This window comes from Hesperophylax consimilis, unplaced genomic scaffold (genome assembly GCF_061612785.1).
Source record: "Hesperophylax consimilis isolate HC1 unplaced genomic scaffold, BYU_Hcon_1.0 scaffold_56, whole genome shotgun sequence".
Taxonomy (NCBI): Eukaryota; Metazoa; Arthropoda; class Insecta; order Trichoptera; family Limnephilidae; genus Hesperophylax; species Hesperophylax consimilis.
The window spans coordinates 15361-39360 of NW_028301286.1; positions in this window are offsets into that span (position 1 = coordinate 15361).

Sequence of the window (24000 nt, forward strand, 5' to 3'; positions counted from 1 at the left end):
AACATAAATCTTAGAATTAAAAATTGCTTTTTCATTTGTTTTTTTTTTTTTAATTAACAACCTCTATTTAAAATTGTTATGTCAAAACATGGCGCAGAGAAAAGACAGAAGATCAGGTTATGCGTTTTTTTAACATAATAGCTATTGAAATTTATTATTTTCCATTTTCGGTTACTGAAAAACTTGTTTCTCATTGTTATCTAATAAATCGTTTTTTTTTTAATAAAAATTAATCGTGCCTTATGATCGTTTTAGACCACACCTTTTTTCATCCAGTTTGTCTAATACCCCTTTCTCTCAGGGCGATTTTAGTTGATCAAGTCGGAGTTGAATGACACTTGAAAGCTAATCGACAAGTGTGAACAGCCTTTTATCAGAGTTGATCAAGTTTTTAGTTGCACGACAAAAATTGAAAGCCCGTCTACTTTTGTTGTTCAAGTATGAGTCATCGTTCGATTTTCCCGCCGAATCGAAACGTGTGAACATATGTTTCAAGTCGCTTGCGATTTTTATTTCCCTTCCGGTCATGAAAAAATGTATTAAGTGGTCGGATGACATGATGTTTAGATTTATCGATCTATATCAAAGCCATCCCTGTATTTGGGATCAATAGCAAGAATTTTACAAAAATAAGAATGCCCGTGACACTCCAATTAATAATATTATTTTTGTAATGTCACTGTAACTTAGTAGTTATTATTATTAAATAACAAATATCTGAATGTTTCAAAAAATTATATTTTTTTTACCTTCATAACAAATTTTAGGGCATCAACTACTGCAACGAACACTTCTTTTATAAACAATCATATCGTATTTTTTGGAACTCCGTGCATACATCAGACCTGAAGAAGAATCCCCCGTTGAATTTGTAACTTAGTTTTTGCTGGGACAGCCGCGCGCCTGTGTCCTGTTTTTGGATATTTTCTTGAATCTTAGACAACAGTACATCAAATTGTTCTTCCAAAGTTCGTAAATGATTGCGATAGCCTTCGGTATCTTCTAACGCCGTATAATTAAATCCTTATATTCCATTTTTTAGCCCACATAAGAAGGTTTTTGTGCTTTTTCATATTCTAAAGTTCGTTCCGTAAAAGGTCCGAAATCATAGGGACGCGCGCAGCAATAACTTCGCTTGACGCCATCTTGATTAACAAAATCGGTTCGAGCACTGCCATCTCTATAGAAGGCCGTGCTGTAGAAAACCAACTGACATTCAAAGAGTCCTGTTTTTGGGACTTCGTGGTAGCTTTTTTCTATGCGCCAGTATGGATTTTGTAGGCGTCTGGAAAGTGTGTGCAACTGGAACTGATTGAAGTAGTTATTTTACATTTTACATCACGTTTCTGCAATATTTATACTTCATTTTTGTAAAACAATACGTTGGTGGTTATATACGATCGTCAAGGTAAGACATTTTAAATATATTTACAATTTGAACGTAGTAAATGATGTTTTCAATAACTTTCATAATGGCGGATGACGCTTAGCTTTGGATCTGTACAGATTATCATTAGAAATGGTGTAATTTACTAGATAATATAATATAATCTACATAATAGTACTATGTAATAACATGTGTAGAGCTTTCTGAGAGAATAATAGGGCAATTCATAAGCCGCCACGTTTTTAGTAGGCACTTGGAAATGATACTTCGTTTCAACTCGATTGTTGATTTGTTTTCAAAGTGAAATTTGATTTGTTTTGAAAATACGTAATATATTTACTAATGGATATTATTTTCAGATGCCTCATAAGTGCTGTGTTCCCGGATGCAAAGCAAATTACACCAGTTCTCTGAAGAAGGAAGGAGCGGTTACCATCTTCAAATTTCCAGCAGAGGAAGAACGCAGACAGTCATGGATCAGGGCCATTCCTCGCAAACATTGGATTCCAGGTGCTTTCGCTGCCATTTGCATCAATCATTTTGACAAAAAGGATATTATATCGCACCCTAAAAAACCAAAATTGGCCATCGGATCTACACCAAGTATTTTTAAAGGTTTGCCAAGTTATTTAACAAAGAAAAAGGCACTGGATAGAGTGAATCCCGAAAATATGAAGTTAAAAATAAAACACCGACACGAGGAAGAAGTTGAACTTTTCTTTCAAAGTGACACAATAGTGAATTATAGTGATTTTGTTATAAATATGCAAATAAAAATTAAACTCGGTGAGTGGAATGTAAAAACTATAAATGACATAACATATTTATACGCCACAAACTTTGATAATGTAGATAAACATTTATATTTAAGTTCTCAAGTTGTAGTTGACCATAATCTGAATATCAAAGTATTTGTCGGAACAAATGAACTTTCTCATAGTGAATTGAAGTGATTATTCCCCAAAACTATGATATTGAGTTTATGGTCACAATTAGAAAATTTGTTGGTACGATATCATAATATTAATATAGATGACAATGTTAATTATGAAGACAAGAGTCAGAATACTGTAAATAATCATTTATTAAAAGCTCATATTTATTTAAAGTCCGCACTAGACGCTGCCAGTAGTCTTGAATATGAATTTAAAAACTCTTTAGAACTACTTTTAGATCAGGTTAGTTTATTAACATCAAAAAGGAGACGATATGGTACTACCACTTTAATCTTTGCTTTCATGATTTACTCGAGGTCTCCTACATGTTACAGATTAATTAAAAATGCAAAACAATCGTATCTCTTCAAATAAAAAAAGTAATACAAGAAAACTTATAACATATTGTAATTAGTTAATATTATAGTTAGGACGGGTTGTTTCGGAGAATTTGAACAATTCATCAAATTTCAACGTTCATTTTCGGGTTCTGTGAAAGTCCTATTCAAGTTCTGTTATTATATCTTTGTAGGCTAGTTGTTTGACAAAACTGAAATAAATACAGAACTTGAAAAAATCTTTCACAAAACTTGAAAATGAACGTTGAAATTTGATGAATTGTTCAAATTCTCCGAAACAACCCGTCCTTAGTGTTCATCTTTATTTTTTATCAATATTATTGTTGATTTGAAAGATATAGCAGTTGATCTATTTTGCTTACTTAATAATTTATATTCTATGTTACCTACTTTTGTAACATTTTATGTAACCTGTGTTTTGTTTCTTTATTTTTATGGACTCGGAATTTGTATGGTGGGTCCCCTCCAATGTTCCTATCCATATATTATAATACAAATATTGAAAATAATTGTATTGTGTATAATGTAATAAAATATATACTTGTACAAAAAATTCTTTTACTATTTATCCATGAAATTCTAAAATACGAAAATGGTCATCGTGTAAAGTGAGTAATTTATTTATGGTGTAAAGCGAAAATTTCCCGAATAGGTCCTGATTTGGGAATCGGTATGAAAAAAGTATCGTCTAAAGTCTTCGGATGTGAAGGCCAATTTTTTATCCAAACAATTAGGATAAAATTAAATAAAGAAAAAAATAATTTTTTTGAATAGAAATAAATTTATTATATAATAAATATAAATAAAAATTTTGGAACGATAAAAAATTCATTCCACTGTATTAAAAACGGCGAGCAGAGCAGCAACTTCTTCATGACCTGAAACGGTTTGAAAGGGAGATATGTAAATACGAATTTTATTGGGACCCCGCTAATATAAAAAAAATTAAAACAATTAAGCAAAAATGGTAAACATATGAAAGCACGACTCGTTGCCAAAATTTCTCGACAAATGCTTTAGTTTCAGTAAATTTTTTCAGGCCTATAACATATTAAATAAGAAAACAAAATGTGTTTTTAATAGTTTTCAGAGCTTACTTTGCGATTTTTCTCTATCGAGGGAATTTCATATAATTAACGTTTCAGTATAACAAATGTATAGATATTACATATATTAAAAAATAACATATATTTAAATTATAACTTAAAGAGTTATAAATTGGAAACTTGTTATATATCGATAGAAAATGGGAATGCGGGCGCTTAACCCTTAAATGCATGATTTATTTATTTTTCTGGAAAAAATATATTTTGTAGATATTTACATGCATATAATCAAGAAATACAAATATAGGGCAGGACGACGCAAGAAGATGCAGGAAGAGATTAGGAGAGCCAAGAAGAGTCAATAAAAAGCACATATTAATTCCTATGTCTGTGGTTGATTTATTCTGTAAAATATTATTGAATAACACATTTATGTTCAGATGAAGTTTGTTAAGAGAACACCAATTAATTAACCTGTTCAAATTATTTTGTAGACAGATACAATCTTCAGCGCTTTTGATTATTTTAAATATTTTTAGATCATCTGCGAAAAGTAACGCAATAATATCTTCATCAAATATATTTACAATATCATTTATAAACAGTAAGAATAGTATATAATAATTAGTTAAGGTTTATTTTTTTTTATGCTTCCGATTTTGTTGACGGGGTTAAATCTTCCCCATAGGAAAAACTAAACCCTTCCACTCACTTTTCCACAAATGATCATCTAGTCAATCAACATTATGTAAGTGCATTATATAAGCAAAATAAATACAAAACAATACAAGAACAACACGTCAACTCACAAGAGATCAAATGGCAAAATAATTCACCGACTCCAGATATTTTCATATCGCTCGGTCTGTTAGTATAGTTTTATCATAATATATTTTATAAAATTCGTTTTCTAAAAATTTTATCATAATATATTTTATAAAATTCGTTTTCTAAAAATAAATAATAAAAATAATAATAATTCGTTTTCTAAATTTTTTTTTATTAAATATCAAAATAATATACAAAAATCAAAAAGTCCCAATAAACTACTTTAAAGTAGTTTGTCATTGGGTGCTTTTACATATATATTATATATAATAATATTATCATTTACAACTCAACACACCTTAAGTGATATAAAGTCAAGCGATGAAAAAAACTAACATAAATCTTAACTAATTTTTTTTCACTTTTCAATAAAGGTTTGTTAAATTGTCATTTTGACGAGTTATACGGTATAACCAAAAAATGTGTATTGCATTTTGTCTCCAGTGACATTTTACAGTGTAATATTCTTTAGCATTTGGAAAGATCAAATAAAAAACTTTTTTAATAATAATTATAATGCTCTGGCCAGGGCTTTTTAAGTCCATATTTAATCGCTTAAATATAGAAATAGAGAAGATGATAGATAACAACACGGCACATTAAATTTTAAGAAACTATGTTTTTACTTATAGAAAAAAAAAGTACTGCATTTTTACTTACCAACAGCGATGAATAAATGGAAGCGCAAAATTTTACATTAATTTTTTTTGTTTATAATAATTTTTGATAAGCCGAATTCAGAAAACATGGTATGAAAATTCATTCCAGTTGACCAGCATATGGGGGAGACGGGCAAGGAACTAAGGTTGGGTTAGGTTAGGTTAGGAGAGCTGATATGAAAATGAATGTTACCATTCCTTCTGGCCAGGATGTAGGGGGAGACAGAACAGGACCTGGGATTTGGGTCTGCCCCATGCTCTAGTAACCACTGCACCAGCCGGTGGTTGCCAGCGCGGGCGGCGAGGTGCAGAGTGGAGTAGTCTATGTTATGTTGCTCGTTTACTTTACAACCTTCAAAAGATAACAAACTAAAGGGTATGGAAAATAATTTGAATTACTACAAACATAAAACAATGGTTCCATGATAACTGAACACATTTAATAATAATAAGAATTTATTCCAGAATGTATGCAGGGGTAGTGCAATGCAATACATTCCATATTTAAAATAATATACAAAATAAGTAATAAAAATAATAATAAGGGAGGTAATAACATAGGTGATTCAGACAGGCACAAAATGCGGAATTTAAGTGAAAAAATATAAACACAAAAATGAGTGTGAACAGCCGTTTATGGGGGATATTTGCACATATCCCGTCTAAAGAGGGCCATCAGAGGGGACTCCATACAGGCAACCATGGCAGTGATGATTCTGTTACTTGATTGGCGTAGTCTGTGCCATAAGCTTCCCATTTGATGGCGGAGAAGCGCTCTGAAAGAGTGTACTCGTCCCTCCAGGAACATTTCCGTGGCGCTGCAGTATCTCGGTAGGCTGAATAGTTGGCGATAAGCATTATTGTAGGCGACTTTTAGCTTATGCCATTGGGATGCAGTGAAATCCACCCACAGTTCTGACGTGTACAACGAAGTGCAAAATGCGTTGAAAAGTATATTTTTCACGTTTGTACTGCAAAAGTGAAAACACCTTGACAGCATACCTGCTCTAACGGATATCGCTCTTCTTTGCCTTTCCATATCCTCGATGTCTTTCAGGTCGTCTGTGATAACATGTCCCAGGTATTTGACGCTACGACTAACATCCATTTTCCTTCCATCTAGCCATACTGAAGGTGTTAGCATGTTTTCGTTTTTGCATTTGAAAACCATAACTATTGATTTGGACGTATTATATACCAGGTTATGATTTTATGGAAAATCTTCGCACATTTGGAGTAGTTTCATCAGTGCCCTAAGTCAGTGTTCCGCAAAGTGTGCTCCGCGGCACACTGGTGTGCGGTGGCCATTTGTAAGTGTGCCGCGAGTCCCGCGTCACTTCTCACAAAGTGCTCTGTAAATCGGTCTATACTTTTCTGTGCGGCGCGGCGGCCGGAGGTGACGTGGGTGGGACTCGATCGCTGCGAAGTGGCCGTGTGCTACGCCGCTACGCTACATTATCACGTGTGCTACACTACATAAATGGGGTGCTATTGCTACATTATCACGTGATTGCGCACGAGCTATCGGGGTGCATGCGCGTGACAACATAACATTACGAATTACGACGGCAACGTTACGCCCGCTTGTTTAGTAGTCATTCGTTAATGCTAGTGTTTGGTTGTGTCGTCGCGAACTTTAATGAATTTTTTAATTGCAAAAAAATATCCCATATTACGTGTTTATAATGGATAAATTCGTTAAACGTACCGCAAGTTTGTCAAGTGAAACTAATGATTCCCAAGAAGAAGCAGAGTGAAAAAAGAAAAAACCTAAGCTTTTTGATCGGAAATACGATGAGAGCTATGTGCGTTATGGCTTTATATATTGCGGTGGCGAATCGTGCCCAATCCCAAAATGTCTTGTTTGTGGAGAAACTTTGGCTAATAATTCGATGGTGCCAAGTAAACTTTCACGACATTTAACAACTAAACACCCATCGGTGGCTCACAAAGATAAAGCCTTCTTTCAACGTATGAAAGACCAGTCTAAGAAACGGGTAACTCTCATGAGTTCGTCTTTCAATACATCAAGCAAAGCGCAAAAAGCAAGCTACGTGATCGCTAATATGCTGGTTAAATCGAAGAAACCTCATTCTCTCGCTGATACTTTAATTTTACCTGTCTGCAAAGAAATTGTCAAAATTATGATTAGCAAAGAAGCCGCTAACAAAATCGAAAAAATACCTGCGTCAGCAGATACGATCTCACGTCGCATTAATGAAATATCCACCGACATTCAATCAACGTTAATTGAAAAATTAAGGCTAAGTGGAGTTTTCGCGCTACAAGTCGACGAGTCTACTGATATCAGTGGTTACGCGCATCTCATCACAAATGTGAGGTACACGGATGGATATGAAATAAAAGAGGAGTTTTTTTTGTCTGCCACTACCTGGTTATACCACCGGAGAAGAAATATTCAGAGTAACAAACCAGTACTTCAGTGAACATAATTTGGAATGGCGCAACTGCTTAAGCATTTGCACAGACGGAGCAGCAGCTATACAGGAAAAAATAGGGGATTTATAACCAGGGCTTTTGAAAAAATCCTAATATTAAAAATTTACATTGCTTTTTACATAGAGAGGCACTGATGACGAAGTCTCTGCCTGATGAATTGTTGTCTGTCTTACAAGAAGTCATCAAAATTGTCAATTACATCAAGTCACGACCGCTTAACTCTCGTCTGTTTAATGCATTGTGTCAGGAAATGGGAGCAGATCATCAGTCACTTCTGTTTCATACAGAAGTACGATGGCTTACTCGCGGAAAAGTGCTTTCTCGGATTTACGAGCTGAAAAATGAGACCCAGACATTTCAAGAAACCCAGGGTTCAGACTTTGCTTCTCTATTTAAAAAAGAAGAATGGGTAGCAAAACTTGCATATCTGGCGGACATATTCGCTCAATTAAATGAGCTGAACAAAAAAATGCAAGGAAGAAATTGTAACATTTTAGCTGCTATGGATCAGCCACGCTACCAATGGTAGTAACGAAATGTTTCCAAATGTCATGGCTGCCGATTCAGAAAAAAAAGTGCAGGCTTTGATAGAGAGTGTGACCTGCAACCTATGGACTGGAAAAGAAATCCATTTTCGGAAAACATTTCCCTTGGACATTTACCAATAAACGAGCAGGAAGAATTCATGGAGCTTAAAACTGATCGGACACTAAAATTAAAATTTTCTGAAACAGAGTTAGCACATTTTTGGCTCCACGTAAAAAATGAGTATCCACTGCTGTCAAAGCGAGCTATTGCAATTCTATTACCATTTGCCACGACCTATTTATGCGAATTGGGGTTTTCAACTCTCACAACGATAAAGTAAAAAAAAAGAGAACGCCTGAGGACGATCGACGAAGAGATGCGAGCAGCTTTATCAACGATTGTTCCAAATTTTGATCGTCTGTGTTCAGTTAAACAGGCTCACATTTCGCATTAAACATCTTTTCATGTTATATTGATTTTAATAATAAATATTAATAAAATATTTTTTTTGGTAAATTTTGGTTCGGAGTGGCCACGTTAATTACGAATAATTTTTAGAAAAAAAAATTAGATATGCCGTAATTACTATAAAAGGAAACTTTTTGGCTTGGTGGCGGCGGAAAAAGATGCATTTTAATTATCAATTGCGTAAAATTAAAATTCACTTCTCGAACCGATTCGGTGACAGTTCGCGGTCATTCTGTCACTGTTATGTGATAAACATCAATCATAATTACACAAACCCGGCTAGACAAACCCTGCTTTGCCAAACAAACCATTCAAAACCTGGGATGTTTTTTTAAATTATGATGACATGCAGCTTTCGTAGTTTAACCTCAAAGTTCGCCGTAATTCGTAATAAGCCTAGCCAATCCTATCCAAAATTAACCTTGTTTTTTTTTCTTTGGTGTACCGTTAAAATTTCTTGATTAGTTAGGTGTACCGTGAACATAAAAAGTTTGCGGAACACTGCCCTAAGTGACGGTGCTAGAATAACCATATCATCTGCGTAATTAATATTGTTTACACATACTCCTTGAACATGGCAACCTATCTTACTGTCTTTGAATTAATTCATCAGTATATATATTAAACAGTGTTGGAGACATGCTTCCTCCTTGCATTACGCCACTTTTCAAATAAAATGGGTTGGATAATTCGCCAGACCATTTCACCACATTTTCTTGCTGCGTGTGACAAATTGAAAGAATCGCTATTATATCTTCCGAAACTGCTCGTTTCCTGAGTTTTTCCCAGAGTTTATTGTGACAAACACGACCAAACGCTTTGCTTAGATCTAGAAAGCAGGTATAGATTGGCTTTTCCTTTGTTTATAATAGCTGATGGTTTCTTGGAATATATTGCCATAGATGTTGACAGTGCAGATTTAAATCCGAACTGGTTATCCTCTGTCTTTAGATGGTCTGTTACGACCGTCGATAAAATTTTTTCAAATATTCTTGCCAGTGCGGTCGAGAGTGAAATCGGTCGGTAGTTATTGATAACGGATGGATCAAGTTTATTAGATTTAATTATGGGTATAATTACCGTTTTTGTCATTTCGTTCGGGATGTACCTATAACGCATAATATTTGAAAATAGTTTTGCTAGGATAATATGTATCGCTGGCCCAGCATACTTAATGTGCTCAAGAGCTATTGAGTCATGTCCTGTGGCTTTTCCTGCAGCCATTTCTCTTACAGCTCTTTCTACCATATGTGGAGTAATGCTGTTAGTGGTAATATTACCTTCGGTTTTCAAACTAAAATTTACATTCAGAGATTTTTCTGCTACTTCTTCACCTGCCATGGAGGGGAAGTTACGAAATTCATTGATTCGAAGAGGTTTTTTGCCAAAATTTATAGAAATCTTTATTTATTAGTGAGGTGGCAATACCATCCATTCGCTGTTAAATTTCTCTTTGTTGGCATTTTTTCAGAGCTAATTTGAAAATCGATCGGTACTTCTTCCTGCCTTCGGCAGCCGGCCCTGAGAGTGGGTTTTCCGGCCTCGAGCCATGAAAGAAAGTCGCGTCTCGATGCTGCAAATTTGGCTGCAACCATATGATTCCATCCTGCGTGCAGTTAAATAGATCTGCCACATCTGCGTATCTATTACTAACTTCATGCAACCTAGGTACAAGCGAGTGTTTGGAATACTCAGTCCTGATATTGTTGCATTTAAACAAAATTTTAGAACGAGTAGCTCTCGTGGGTATATGAAATTCAATGAGGTTAATTAAATCAGGACTGTCTATACTACCATTTACAATTTTGAACATAAATATTAAGTCGGATATAATTCTTCGATCTGAGAGTTTTAATAAATTTAGATTTTTCATCAATTTTTCAATGAGAATACCGAGTTTAAAATTAATGTGTCTTAGGAATTTATGTTGATTTTTTTCGATTGAATCTGAATGTAATTTGTAGTGGGGGGACCAGATCGAGGAGTTATATTCGACTTGACTACGAACCAGGGATGTATACAAAATTTTTAATGTTGAAATATTCTTGAAACCTCTGGAATTTCGAAGAATGAAGCCTAGCATTTTCATTCCTTTATTATTAATATTATTTATATGCGATATTAAGTTTAATTTAGAGTCGAAAGTTATCCCCAGGTCGTTAATTTGTTCGACAGAGTTAAGGATTGAGTTATTGAGTTTATATGAATGAATAATTGGTTGATTTCATAGACATATGAATATTAGTAGACCTGCCCTAAGTGATTAAAAGCGTATTATCCCCACTCCCCATACCGGTTCCATTGGAGCCGGCTGTGCTCGCGTATGGCCTCAAGTGAAATTTGAAAACGTGACGTCATCATTCTTGTGCGAACTATGGTCGAGGCATCATCGGTTCATTTTACGAAATAACACGGCAAAATGTTGACTTGTGATATGAAAACTTGTAAAAATAGATGTGAAAAAGAGAATAAACCCAATTGTCGTATTACATTCCATATATAAGCATTATTTTACTTTATTTTAAGCATATTCACATCGTATAATATGGATCAGTTGTAGAAACATATACTATCACATCGAGAAACGTCTGGACGCGAAACACAAAGCTGGTTGGTTGCTGAGAAGTAAATTATGAACATTTATAAAAGTGTCTTAACTAAATACTTAAACGAAATATTCGACTCTGAAAATAGAAGAAATTTTTTGCCGAATTTGGACTTCGCAAATTTGTTCATAACGTGGCGAGTAATTTGCGCTCCCATGTAAAAATGTCTATTCATTCAAAAGCAGATTTTAATTTTAAGAACTAAATGGTGATATTATAATGCGAGATGCCTATTTACTGTCAGATTGATTTATTGACGAATCACAGTCAGCTTTACCCCCTTCGTTCTTCAACAGTTGATTTTACCCCTCGCCATTATCTTCTCGTCTATTAATTCCTATGTCTGTGGTTGATTTATTCTGTAAAATATTATTGAATAACACTTATTTATGTTCAGATGAAGTTTGTTAAGAGAACACCAATTAATTAACCTGTTCAAATTATTTTGTAGACAGATACAATCTTCAGCGCTTTTGATTATTTTAAATATTTTTAGATCATCTGCGAAAAGTAACGCAATAATATCTTCATCAAATATATTTACAATATCATTTATAAACAGGAACGGTATATAATAATTAGTTAAGGTTTATTTTTTTTATGCTTCCGATTTTGTTGTCCGGGTTAAATCTTCCCCATAGGAAAAACTAAACCCTTCCACTCACTTTTCCACAAATGATCATCTAGTCCAGGGGTGTCCAAACTAGATGGGACCCAGGGCCAATAAAAAAGACTAAATACATTGGTGGGCCGCAAAATATTTATAAAAATAAAATACTGGTAATAATACGTAATATCGTTATTTTATTATCTACTTTTTCATTAATTTGTCTTTTACAATTCTGTCAACATCAACCTCAATACTAGTGGTAGCTAGGCGCAGTGCATGTACCTCGTATGCCGGGACCGCATATGCGCGGCCCATACAACTTAAAAAAAAAAAAAAAAAAAAATTATATGCGATTTTAACCCTTATGTACAAAGAATTTGTATGGAAAACAAGGTCTCAATCGCTTGGGCTATTCTCGTTCTTTAAGCATCATATTCTGGAAACACTTGTAGCTCCTTCGACATCTACATTTTAAATTTTCTATGGGATGCCACTCAACAAATAATAACTGTCGCAGGCAGGGGCATTTAACTAAGCTTTGGCCTCGAAACTCATTTGAAACCGCCACGCCCACCTCAAAATTCTTATAGAAAACGAATAATATGGCTAAAAGCTCAGATCTCATTGGTGAGAACAGAAGGATTGGTTTGATCTCTCGCTCTCTACCATAATGACTCGTGTAACAGAAAGAGATGACGGAATTTTGACGTTTGACAGTTCATTCAAACAAAATGACAGTGGTTTATTTATACACGCGGGTTGTCATTTTCTGCCGAAATACTATCATTTCCGTCGAAAATATTGCGTGTTAAAGTTGTTCGTGATAAAAATACAATATAAGCCAGTATAGTGTTAGCGAGTTACAAACATATTATATTCAACCTACCTACGTAAGTTCAAGTTTAAAGTGAATTAACAGTTTTAGGTTATTCGTTCGGTTTTTTGAACAATGCTTCATACTTGACATTATGTCTTCCTCCACAACGTATAAATGTTATTTATTATATCGATAAACTTATTCATGTTATTGATTAGTGTTATCCTGTATTATCTTATTGTTTTGGTGAAATTAAAGATTTTTAAACATATGTAACCATGAGTTCATGAGGCTGAAAAATGTCGGAATTTTTCGTCGTACTGTCGGACAATCATATTTTGGAAATTTTCTTCAGTGTTTTTGCAAATTTCTTGTCATTTTGGGTTTCTTCTTCTCAGATTAACAAGTTTCATCTTAAGGAAATGCATTGTAAAAGTTTATTTTCTTAGTCAGATGAACCTTGCCCTTGGAAAACATTTCGACATTTTTCTGCTTCAAGGACATTTTTATTTTTATAATAGTTTTTTTGGGCTAGTGAATGAATAGAGTAGGCTGAGAGCAATTATGTTGTCTATGGTCGCATCTTTTTTTAAATGGCCTTGAGTTTCCTCTACCTTGTCTACTGTTTTGCTCCGCACGGTAGGTACTGCTTGTATATCTGTGGTTAAGTACTGTATAATTCTGTTGGATACAAAAAGCCGGAAGATATCGATCTAGAGAGTGGTATATTTATGGTCGCAGGTGTCGCATCGCGGTTCTATTTTAAAGTGCCAAAACGAAGTAATTGATCAATAAAACGTAAGTAATGTTTTTTTTATACATAGTTTATTGTTCACGGCATGTGTTTCGGTAAATTTAAAATACGAAAACTCAAAATAACCGACAAAATATTACGTCAAAGTATAAGCCATGTTTTCGTGATAAAAATGTTCGTTTTATTTCTAGCTATGTTGGATCATATATTGTGTGATTTGCTTTGTTTCGTATCTCATTTTGCAGATAAATCAATTGAGAACATATAACACAGCCTTCGATTTGTCCATATTTAGTAAATATTTTACTAAAAATGATATTCCGATGTCTCCGACCGCTAAAAATCTGCCAACAAATATTTTTATGTTTCTCTATCGATATTTACGTAAATATTGCATAATCTAATAAGGATTGTACATTATTATGTAACGAAAACTATTGAGATTGTGTATAAAAGCCCTAGTTTCGTCAATATTTAGTTAATATTTTTTAATTAAATAAATACGAGACATCGGAAACCTGCACAAATACACGTGAACTGTTTATATGTATGTGTGAGAGGCCATCTTGAAATGACATTTGCGCGTGCGCCTAGCTGCGCGCGCAGATATCAACGTTTTTTACAAATTCAAATTTTGTATGGGACGTACAGGGTTCTTAAAAAATACATGATTTATTAGAAATATTTATTTCGAATAATTTTTATTAGAAATATTATTTTTTATTTATAAAAATAGTGATAAATATCACAAAATTAGATCAGTTATATAGGGTGTGCAAAAAAGTACTAACAAACTTTTTTTTGTTTAGGTATAAAATATTTATAAATACAGGCGTATTGATGATTATATTATATAATGATATACATGATTGTTTCTATTGTTATAGAATGGAGATTCCAAGCGTGTCAACGGAGGAAGACACTACAGAAGAAAGATTTGCAGTCATTGCGACGGTATGTTGTGTATTAGTAGTAGTTCTATAGTGGTTGTACGCTTCATCCTTTCCAAAATTGAAAGACATTCGTGTAACAATTAATGTTTACAGTTTCAGATTCCGGGATGGCAGGCTGACCCGAGACCATCAACCTCCTCTACGCATCGGGCTCCAAATACTCAGGTAATTATAATAACACTTGGCTAACTTTTACAGCGCCATTTTTGTCTTGTATTACCTCAAGGACGCTTTACATAGCTGTATATATATTTTTTTTTCTTTTCTTTCTGTCTATAGGAAACCGACCACATCGTTGCGGAGTTCTACGGATTCACTGATAGCGAGGATGAATCCCTCGCCGGTGATGTAGAACTTCCGTCAATGGTGGATATGGATGTTCCTGAGGATGAGTTGGAGCCTTTGGAGGAGGGGGAGGAGGAGAATCCAGAGGAGCAGACCTTCACCTGGTCCGAGGATTTCTCCACCTTCACGGGTCAGCGTGAGCATTTTGCCGTCCTTCAACCTGGCCCATCACCCGACGTGTTCCCTCCGACAGTCGCTACATCTCCATATGACATCTTCTCCAAAATATGGGACTTGGAAACAATGTCCTATATCGTGGAGGAGACCAATAGGCAAGCATGGAGCGCACTGGACGAGGTGAACACTGAGGATGGACTGTTGGATTTAACAACTTATTCCAGGCTGAAGGACTGGCAAGATGTTACAGTCGCTGAACTGTATGTATTCTTCGCGATGCTTATATACATGTCCATTTGTTACAGAGCTCAGTTATCAGAATACTGGACAACAGACATTTTAGAGATGCCTAAATTTAGGACTCTAATGTCGCGTAATAGGTTTCTTCTGATAATTCGGTTCCTACACTTTGTTGACAATAACACAATTTCTAAAGTCGGTTACCAAAACAAGCTTGCAAAAGTTAAACCACTATTGGATATAATGAATGAAAAGTTTTCCAGTCTGTATACTCCCTACGAAGATATTAGCATAGACGAGTCCCTGTTGCTCTGGAAGGGTCGCCTAGGTTTCAAGCAGTGCATTCGCACTAAGGCGGCTCGGTTCGGCATTAAAACCTATGAGCTGTGCGAATCGTCAACAGGGTACTTGTACCGCTTTATTATGTATGCGGGGAAGAATACAGAAGTCGAAGAGAACCATCTTGGGTTTTCGGGTAAAACTTCAAAAGTTGTACTCAAACTCATGGAGGGGCTCTTTGACAAAGGGTACTGCCTCTACATGGACAATTTTTATAATAGCATGCCATTGACTAGGTACCTGAAACAAAGGAATACCGATCTTATCGGTACCCTCAATCGCCGCCGAAAGATGGTACCTCAAATCATTAAAAGCATGAAGAAGAGTGTGCCACGGCTTACTATCATTGGTAGACACTATGGTGACATGTCAGTCGTTGCCTGGAATGACATTAAAATTGTCACCATGGTGTCTACCTACCACAACAGCGACACGGTTGAGGGTAAAAGAGGGTTAGAGAAATACCAAATGCCTCTATCTGTGGTCCAGTACAATCGCTTCATGGGGGGAGTGGATACCAAAGATTCGCTGTTATCCACTTACCGCATGGAGAGAACGCGGGGTTACAAATGGTACATTAAGGTATTTCGTCGCCTGCTCAATGTCAGCATCCTGAATAGCATGGTGATATTTAGGCAGCTTCACCAAGAAGACCCAGGGAAGCCAATATTGCACCGCGCATTCAGGATGAAATTGGCATCTGAGCTTGTAGAGCGACACTATCCCTCTTTGATTAAACCCGCACCGAGCGCTTCCATCGTCGGAGCCACTCTTAGATTAAATCGTTCTCTTGACCATTTTCCAGATGAAACCCCAAAGATGGACAGTAAGAATCGACGCATTCGCAGAAGGTGCTTACTATGTTCACATCGTAAAATACGCAAGGATGTTTCTACGATTTGCGTAGCGTGCGATGTTTTCCTTTGCATTGGGGGGTGTTTTAAACAATACCACACTCTAGAACATTTATAATTTATTTTTTCAAATCGTTTTTTTCCATTTAGATTCTTTTTTTTATACAAAATTTTAAAAATTGCCATGAAGAGGAAATTCATCATACCTAATAGTGGCAGTCCCATAATTACAGTTCAGGAATTGTATCGCTATTTCTTGCATTAGTGTTGTTGTTTGTTATAATGTTATTGTTTGTTATAATGTTATTGTTTGTTATAATGTTATTGTTTGTCATAATGTTATTGTTTGTTATAATGTTATTGTTCTTTGAATGTTGGTTGCGGTTGTTATTTGTTGAATGTGTGTTATCATTTGTTACTTGGATTTTGTTATCTGTGATTGTAATTTGGTACTGGTTGTTGTTATTTATGGTTTTAAATATTTATTGAATGGGTGTATTTGTGCATTATTTGAATAAAAATGTTTACTGAAACAAGTGCATTGTGCATCTTTGCATTGTTTGAATTTTCGTTTCCATTCATTGTATCTTCCACTTTTGAGGAGGACAGAAACAGTGTCTAAAAATTTGAATATTATAATAATAAATTTATGTATGTGAAAAATGATTTTTTTCGCAGTCTCTCGACCAAAGATTAAAAAAACGTGTTTCATGTACCTGTTCTAAAACTGAAATAAATATGATGATTTTTTTTTCTTATTTATTTTGAACCACACAGTATCTGAATTTAAAAAAAAACGTATTTAAATAAATAAATAAATATTAATAAAAAAATATTAGCAAATTTTATTTTTATTCCTCGAGTCATGATTTTTTTGTCACCCTGTTCTTTCGAACACATCTGTACACGGATGCCGGCGGCCATTTATAGCGGGCGAATTGACAACAATGCAGAAACGTCGCGAATTTTTATAAGGTAACCTCTTACTTCTTTCATTATTTTTTATATAAATTGATTGTGGAAATAATAGATTTGAGGTATCATCAGAAAGATAGTTTTATCTACATTATTTTGATGTAATTTTTATAATATTTCACCCAAGAAAAGTGATGAAAATTTACTTCGTAAGAAATGTCAAAATTTTTACGTCCTAATGAATAATTTTATTATTAGCATTATTTATTTACAGGTTTCTTGTACAAAATAATATTATTAGTAACAACAGTTGTATAAACTACCGAAATCTGGAAGAATTGTTATCATATACTTATAAAATACGACACAAAAAATTTTTAAGTGGACACTTGACGTTTGATTTTTTTTTTGAATAAATGAAAATATTTTACATTTTCAAAGAAGTGTCAATGGCATTACTTCTTCGAAAAAACCTTTGGATTATTTTTTTTCACGAGGGGTTTATTCAGGTTTGTGTAGAAATAAAAAAATCAGTTAATTTTCTTATGAATATATTTTTTTTACATTTGTTTGCCGAATGGGAAAATTTTTACACTTTTTTTTTGTTAAAGTTAGCTATTCTGGGAAAACTTGTAACAATATTATCATGTAATATATATGAATAATAAGATACATTATCTGATAAACAGAAAACAATCGCAAAATAAACAATTTCTTTGTTTTTAAACGGATGTTTGACCAAAAGGCAGGAGAGTAATTTGCGCGCGGCTTTTTTCAAAAAAGCTTGGAATTTCCGGGCATTCAACAGGTTGTGAAGTATCTGTCAATGAAGACCTGTATTTCGATTTAATAAACTTCATTGTTGAATATGCACTTTCACAAAGGTAGGTACTGCCCATCATCGAGCCCATTTTTTGCCCGAAATTCGTCAGTTTCGGGAAACGTTCAGCGAGGAGCTTAAAAAAATCAATTCCTGTTTCTGTTCTGCCCTTGTAAAAGGGGTCTGATTGCAGATCACACAGTTCCAATTGATAATCAATCTTCACACTCGCAACTGCGATCGTTAATGGATGAGTAAAGAGAGCTATATCACTCTCAATTTTTTTAAAATCTGCAAAACGCCGCTCAAATTCGACGATTATTTCGTCCATGTATTTGAGGTGGTCCAAAAAATTACATTCTTCAAAATTTTTCATCTCTAAATAATGTTCTTTACAACTTGAAAAAAAAGAAAAATCATTTTTTTTTTTTTTTTTTTTTTTTTTTTTTTATATTTACTCCACACAGGAGGCCCTGAAGAAAATAATTTCCCTCAGGGCCTATGTCATCTTTGGGGATGCTGTGTGGAGGGTCTTTTTGTGGAGAGGAAGGAGTGAACATGGGTCTTGAAGAGTCCCATGTTGTAGGAGGGAGGAAACACAGAGGCCGGCAGTTCGTTCCACAGCCGAGCTGTTGAACTTAAGAACGAATCGTAGAAGCGACCCGTTCTCATGTGACAAGTGTCAACTGTGTACAAATGTTGGGCGCGCGTTTGGCGTGTATCCCGGCTACGCACCGGTGCCGAAGGGATCAATGACGCTAGTTCCTCAGAGCATCTTCCATTGTAATACCGATAGAACAAGGACAGCATACCTACCTGACGCCTGTGCTCTAAAGAGTCCGTTTGTTAAGATTGGGGAATCTATCAAACGGACCGCCCGTTTCTGCACAGAGTCAAGGGTTTTTTTCAGGTATTTTGGGGCTCCAGACCAGAGATGGCTGCCAAATTCGACAGTAGGGCGCACTTGCGATTTGTACAGGGTGAGCAGTTGTGTACTATTAAAGTATCTGCGGGCCCTGTACAGTACGCCCAGCTTCTGAGAGGCCAACTTTACTCTGGCTTCGATGGAGCCCCCGTACCTGAGCTGGTCACTTATAGTTACACCAAGCATATCAATGGAAGGCCTGTTCGGAAGATTGCTTCCGTTGAAGGAGACTAGATTATCATTTGGATCCCTTTTAGACGTAATCAGACAGGATTGGGTCTTTGAAACATTAAATTCGACGAGATTATTTTTACCCCAGGAGGAAATACTCTCGAGATAACCGTCCATTCTCTGCTTCAAAGCCCTCCGAGCCGTTGGAGTTTGTGTGCCCTTTGGGGGCTTGTCAAACAAAAAGCTATCATGAACTGTACTGTCATCCGCGTAACAATGAATCGGTGCACATGTCAAAAGGTCATTGATGTGCAACAAAAACAAAGTCGGAGACAGAACCGATCCCTGTGGGACGCCAGCATTTATGGAGTGCGAGGAAGAGGTGAAACCGTCAGCAACCGCCTGAATCGACCTATCCCTTAAAAAGTCAGCAATCCACGTACACAGGGATGCGGGAAGTCCGTAAGAATGCAATTTGTTGACAAGTCCTCGGTGCCAGACCCGGTCAAAGGCCTTGGATATGTCTAGTGCGACCGTTTGGGTCTCACCGTGACGTTCCAGGCACCGCCCCCAAACATGCGTCACATACGCGAGAAGATCACCGCACGAGCGGTTCCGCCGGAATCCGTATTGACGGTCGTTGATAATTTTGTTCTTCTCGAGGTATGTGAGCAGTTTGTCGTTGATCACACGTTCCATCACTTTGGACAGAACTGATGTGATCGCTATGGGGCGGTAGTTGGCCGGCTGTTGTAGAGACGTTTTGAACAATTTCAGTTTACTTCTGAATCCATTCACATTTCCGTACATGTTGGCTATATTGAGGTTTTTACCTTGCAATTTTAAATTAAATTCATTCAAGTGTTGCGTCATATCAGTTAAAAACGCAAGATCAGCCAGAAACTGAGGATCTTGCATTTTATCTTGTAGTTCAGAAGTGTCAGATGATATCTCATTTTTTAGAAATAAAGGTATTTCTTTTCTTAAGGCGAAAAAGCGTTGCAAGCACTGGCCAGCACTTAGCCATCTGATTTCCGAATGCAATAGTAAATCTCCATAGTTTGCATCGATTTCACTTAAAAAGTCTCTAAATTTTCTATGTGTCAATGCCCTGTTTCCACCTCTAATCAAATTGGTTATCCTTATAACAACTTTCATAGCATTCATTTGACGCAAAGATTTTCCACACAAGGCTTCCTGATGTATAATACAATGCAACAACGGGCAATCAATGCCATTTTGTGTTAGAAGTCCCGCGAATCCTGTCACTGTCCCGGTCATAGCTTTTGCCCCATCGGTCACAATACAAGAACACTTACGAAATCCTCCATATTCTACTATAGTTTTGTTAACCGCTTCAAATATATCACTGCCTTTAGTTGTTCCATGAAATGGTATTAAATCCAGCATTTCTTCCGTGATTGTAAAATCTTTGGAAATGCAACGTATAAAGATTATTAATTGACTGACATCGGTCTGGTCGGTACTTTCATCCAAACATATTGAATAGTATTCGCAATCTACAAAGTAATCACATATTTTTTTTGTAATATAATTACCCATGTCCTCTATTCGTCGCGCCACCGTTTGATGAGATAATGCAACAGATTCAAACTTTTCCGCTAATTTCGGCTGCATAAAGCGTTTAGCCATTTCAACTGCGCATTTTTTTATTAAAACTCCATCACTAAATGGTTTTTTTGCTCTGGCTAATTGTAATGAAACTTCATATGAGGCAGCCAAGCTTTGTTCATTCTCAGTACTTACTTTTGAAAACATACTTGTTTGCTGTATTAGTTTTTTTTTGTACTCAGCCACCATAACTTTTCTTGCTTCACCGACATGTTTTTTATACTTTTCTTCATGTAAAGAAGTATAGTGTCGCTTAACATTATATTCTTTACTTACAGATAAAACTTGCATACAAATCAAACACTGAATTTTATTGTTATTGTTGGAGATAAAGTAGTCTAACTCCCATTTCGCATTGAATGTACGATTTTCTTCACTTAACTTCCTCTTCTTTGTAGACATGATGAAAAGTTCAATATACTCAAACACAAAGCGAACAACGTAATACCAAACTTTAAAATAATGTAAAAGTCTTTAATAACCTGAGAGTAACCTTGCGCAATCAAAACTTTCATTGCGTTGAATGACAAGTGACAAACAAATGCCCAATGAACGATGCGCGGTAGGTACCTATTTTGAGTTCGGGGAATTCCCCGAATTCTCGAGTCAATAGTGATGTGAGCGACGTGATCGAACATACCCAAAACGTTTGAATTTCGTCGCGAGAAAAATAGTTTGCTCATTAATGTATTTAAAACTTCGAACAAAGAAGATAATGAACTAAAATCTGAATAATAATTGCTTTCATACAAAATGTGACAAGAAATAAAGGTAAATTTTGGATAGGGCCTGACACGCTTATTACGAATAATTTTTAGAAAAAAACTTTATATTCGCCTTAATTACTATAAAAGAACACTTTTTGCATTTCGGGCGGCGGAAAATTATGCATTTTGATTTTCAATTGCATAAAACCAAAATTCACTTCGCGAATCGATGTGGCGACAACGCGACGCCATTAGGAACGCACTGTTATGTTGGTATCACTGATGCATTCAAGAGCTAAATACGACCGTTGCTATCTTCAATATGGTTTGTGATACAAAGGAAAGTGCCCCTTAATAACGCCTGCTCGCGTCAAGGCAAGAAAAACATCCCAGTTTTCAACTAGTTTACCGGCTACGCTAGGTTTGTGTAACATGGTTTGTGATACAAATCAATGTATCAGGGATACCAACATAACAGTGACGTACCTAATGGCAGCTGATTGCCGCTGCATCGATTCGCGAAGTGAATTTTGGTTAACGCAATTGAAAATTTAAATTCATAATTTTCCGCCGCCCGAAATGCAAAAAGTGTTCTTTTATAGTAATTAAGGCGAATATAAAGTTTTTTTCTAAAAAATATTCGTAATAAGCATGTCAGGCCCTATCCAAAAATTACCGAAATAAATAAAGGACTAAGTTAAAGCAATTATTAATTAAAATAAATATAGTTTAAAAAAACTAAAAAACACGCTTTTAAATAATATCGAACTAAAAACTTCAAAATAATTTTTAAAATAAGCTTAAAGCAATAATGAATGAAAAATGATAGTATTATTGTTAAAAAGCGTGGGCGCTTTGTGCCATATTTTTCGTATATCGTGCGCCCGACGCTTTTTCACAATAATACTATCATTTTTCATTCATTATTGCTTTAAGCTTATTTTAAAAATAATTTTGAAGTTTTTAGTTCGATATTATTTAAAAGCGTGTTTTTTAGTTTTTTTAAACTATATTTATTTTTCACTTTTTAGTTTCGTATGCTACAAAAGCGTGTTTTTTTAGTTTCTTTAAACTATATTTATTTAATGGTAGTTTCTTTATTACCGACTATGGTTCTAACAGGTAACTTTTATTCCGGAGAGGGAGCCTGAGAAACGGCTACCACTAGGGCCGAGGAAGGCAGCAGGAGAGTTACATACAAGCAAGCAAACAAGCAAGCAAGCAAGCAAACAAACATACATACAAGTGAAGTTAATAAAGTATTATTATATGCAGTGGGTACACCTACAGACCTCTTTGTAGTCGGTGTAACCGAACCGGACTTTTTTTTGAAGTCGGTTAAAAAAAGGTTCAATGGGCCGCAATAATCTAAACCGCGGCCCGCGGGCCGTGGTTTGGACAGCCCTGATCTAGTCAATCAACATTATGTAAGTGCATTATATAAGCAAAATAAATACAAGAACAACACGTCAACTCACAAGAGATCAAATGGGAAAATAATTCACCGACTCCAGATATTTTCATATCAGAGGGTTCGGCTCGGTAGAAATTCTAACAGGGCCTATAAATCCTACTGATCCCTCAACATAAATATTTAAAAAATCTTTTGTTATCCTACATGTATTCAAAATGACCGACTTTTGCATCTTTATATATAATTTTTTGAAAGATCTAATACGCCTAAATTTTTAATTAGAGAGCTAGGTATAATGCCAGTAGCCGAAATAACGAATGGTAATATTTTTATAGTCTGAGAATGCCAAATTCTTTTTATTTCATTTCCTAAATCTGTGTATTTTCTTAATTTTTCGCTAACAGATTTTTGAATATTACAGGAATTTGGTATAGCGACATCAATGATATAAGTTATTTTTTTAATTTTGTCATGTAAAACTATATCGGGTCTTTTATGACTTTATTTATTATACTGTTATACTTGGTGGAATTATATATTATTAAAATAGAAAATAAAACATTTTTTAACTTATTTCCACTTGTTTATTTTACCACTACCGGTTTCATCCTATTATGGACATCTTCAGGCTGGCAATTGAAATTCTTTTGTTACAGAATTTATACAAAATTAGGTACACAATGTCAAGGTAGGTACATATGATTGGGTTATTAAATTACAATGGTTCTTTAAGGTTAATATGTCATAAATAAGAAATAATATTTCTTCATATGAAGCTGTTACTTTGTGATGTGACATTATAATTTAAAATTAAACAGTAACTTTGTAAACACAAAGTTACTGTTTAATTTTAAGAAATAAAAATATAACAATGGTCACTATAGCAGAATAATCGATAATTTAGTAAATAAAATAATGAATTTTCCTGCATACCATGCAGGACAATCCGGAAGAGAAGAATCAAACTGTACAAAAGAACACCTCCTTAGTTGAGCAAATCAAAAAGTGGGGGGGGGGGATTATGATCTATTGAACATAATTTTGCATTTACCAGAAAACAAAAATTATTTCTATCAAGATAGAGATGTCAAAACTCTTAACGTTTGTAACA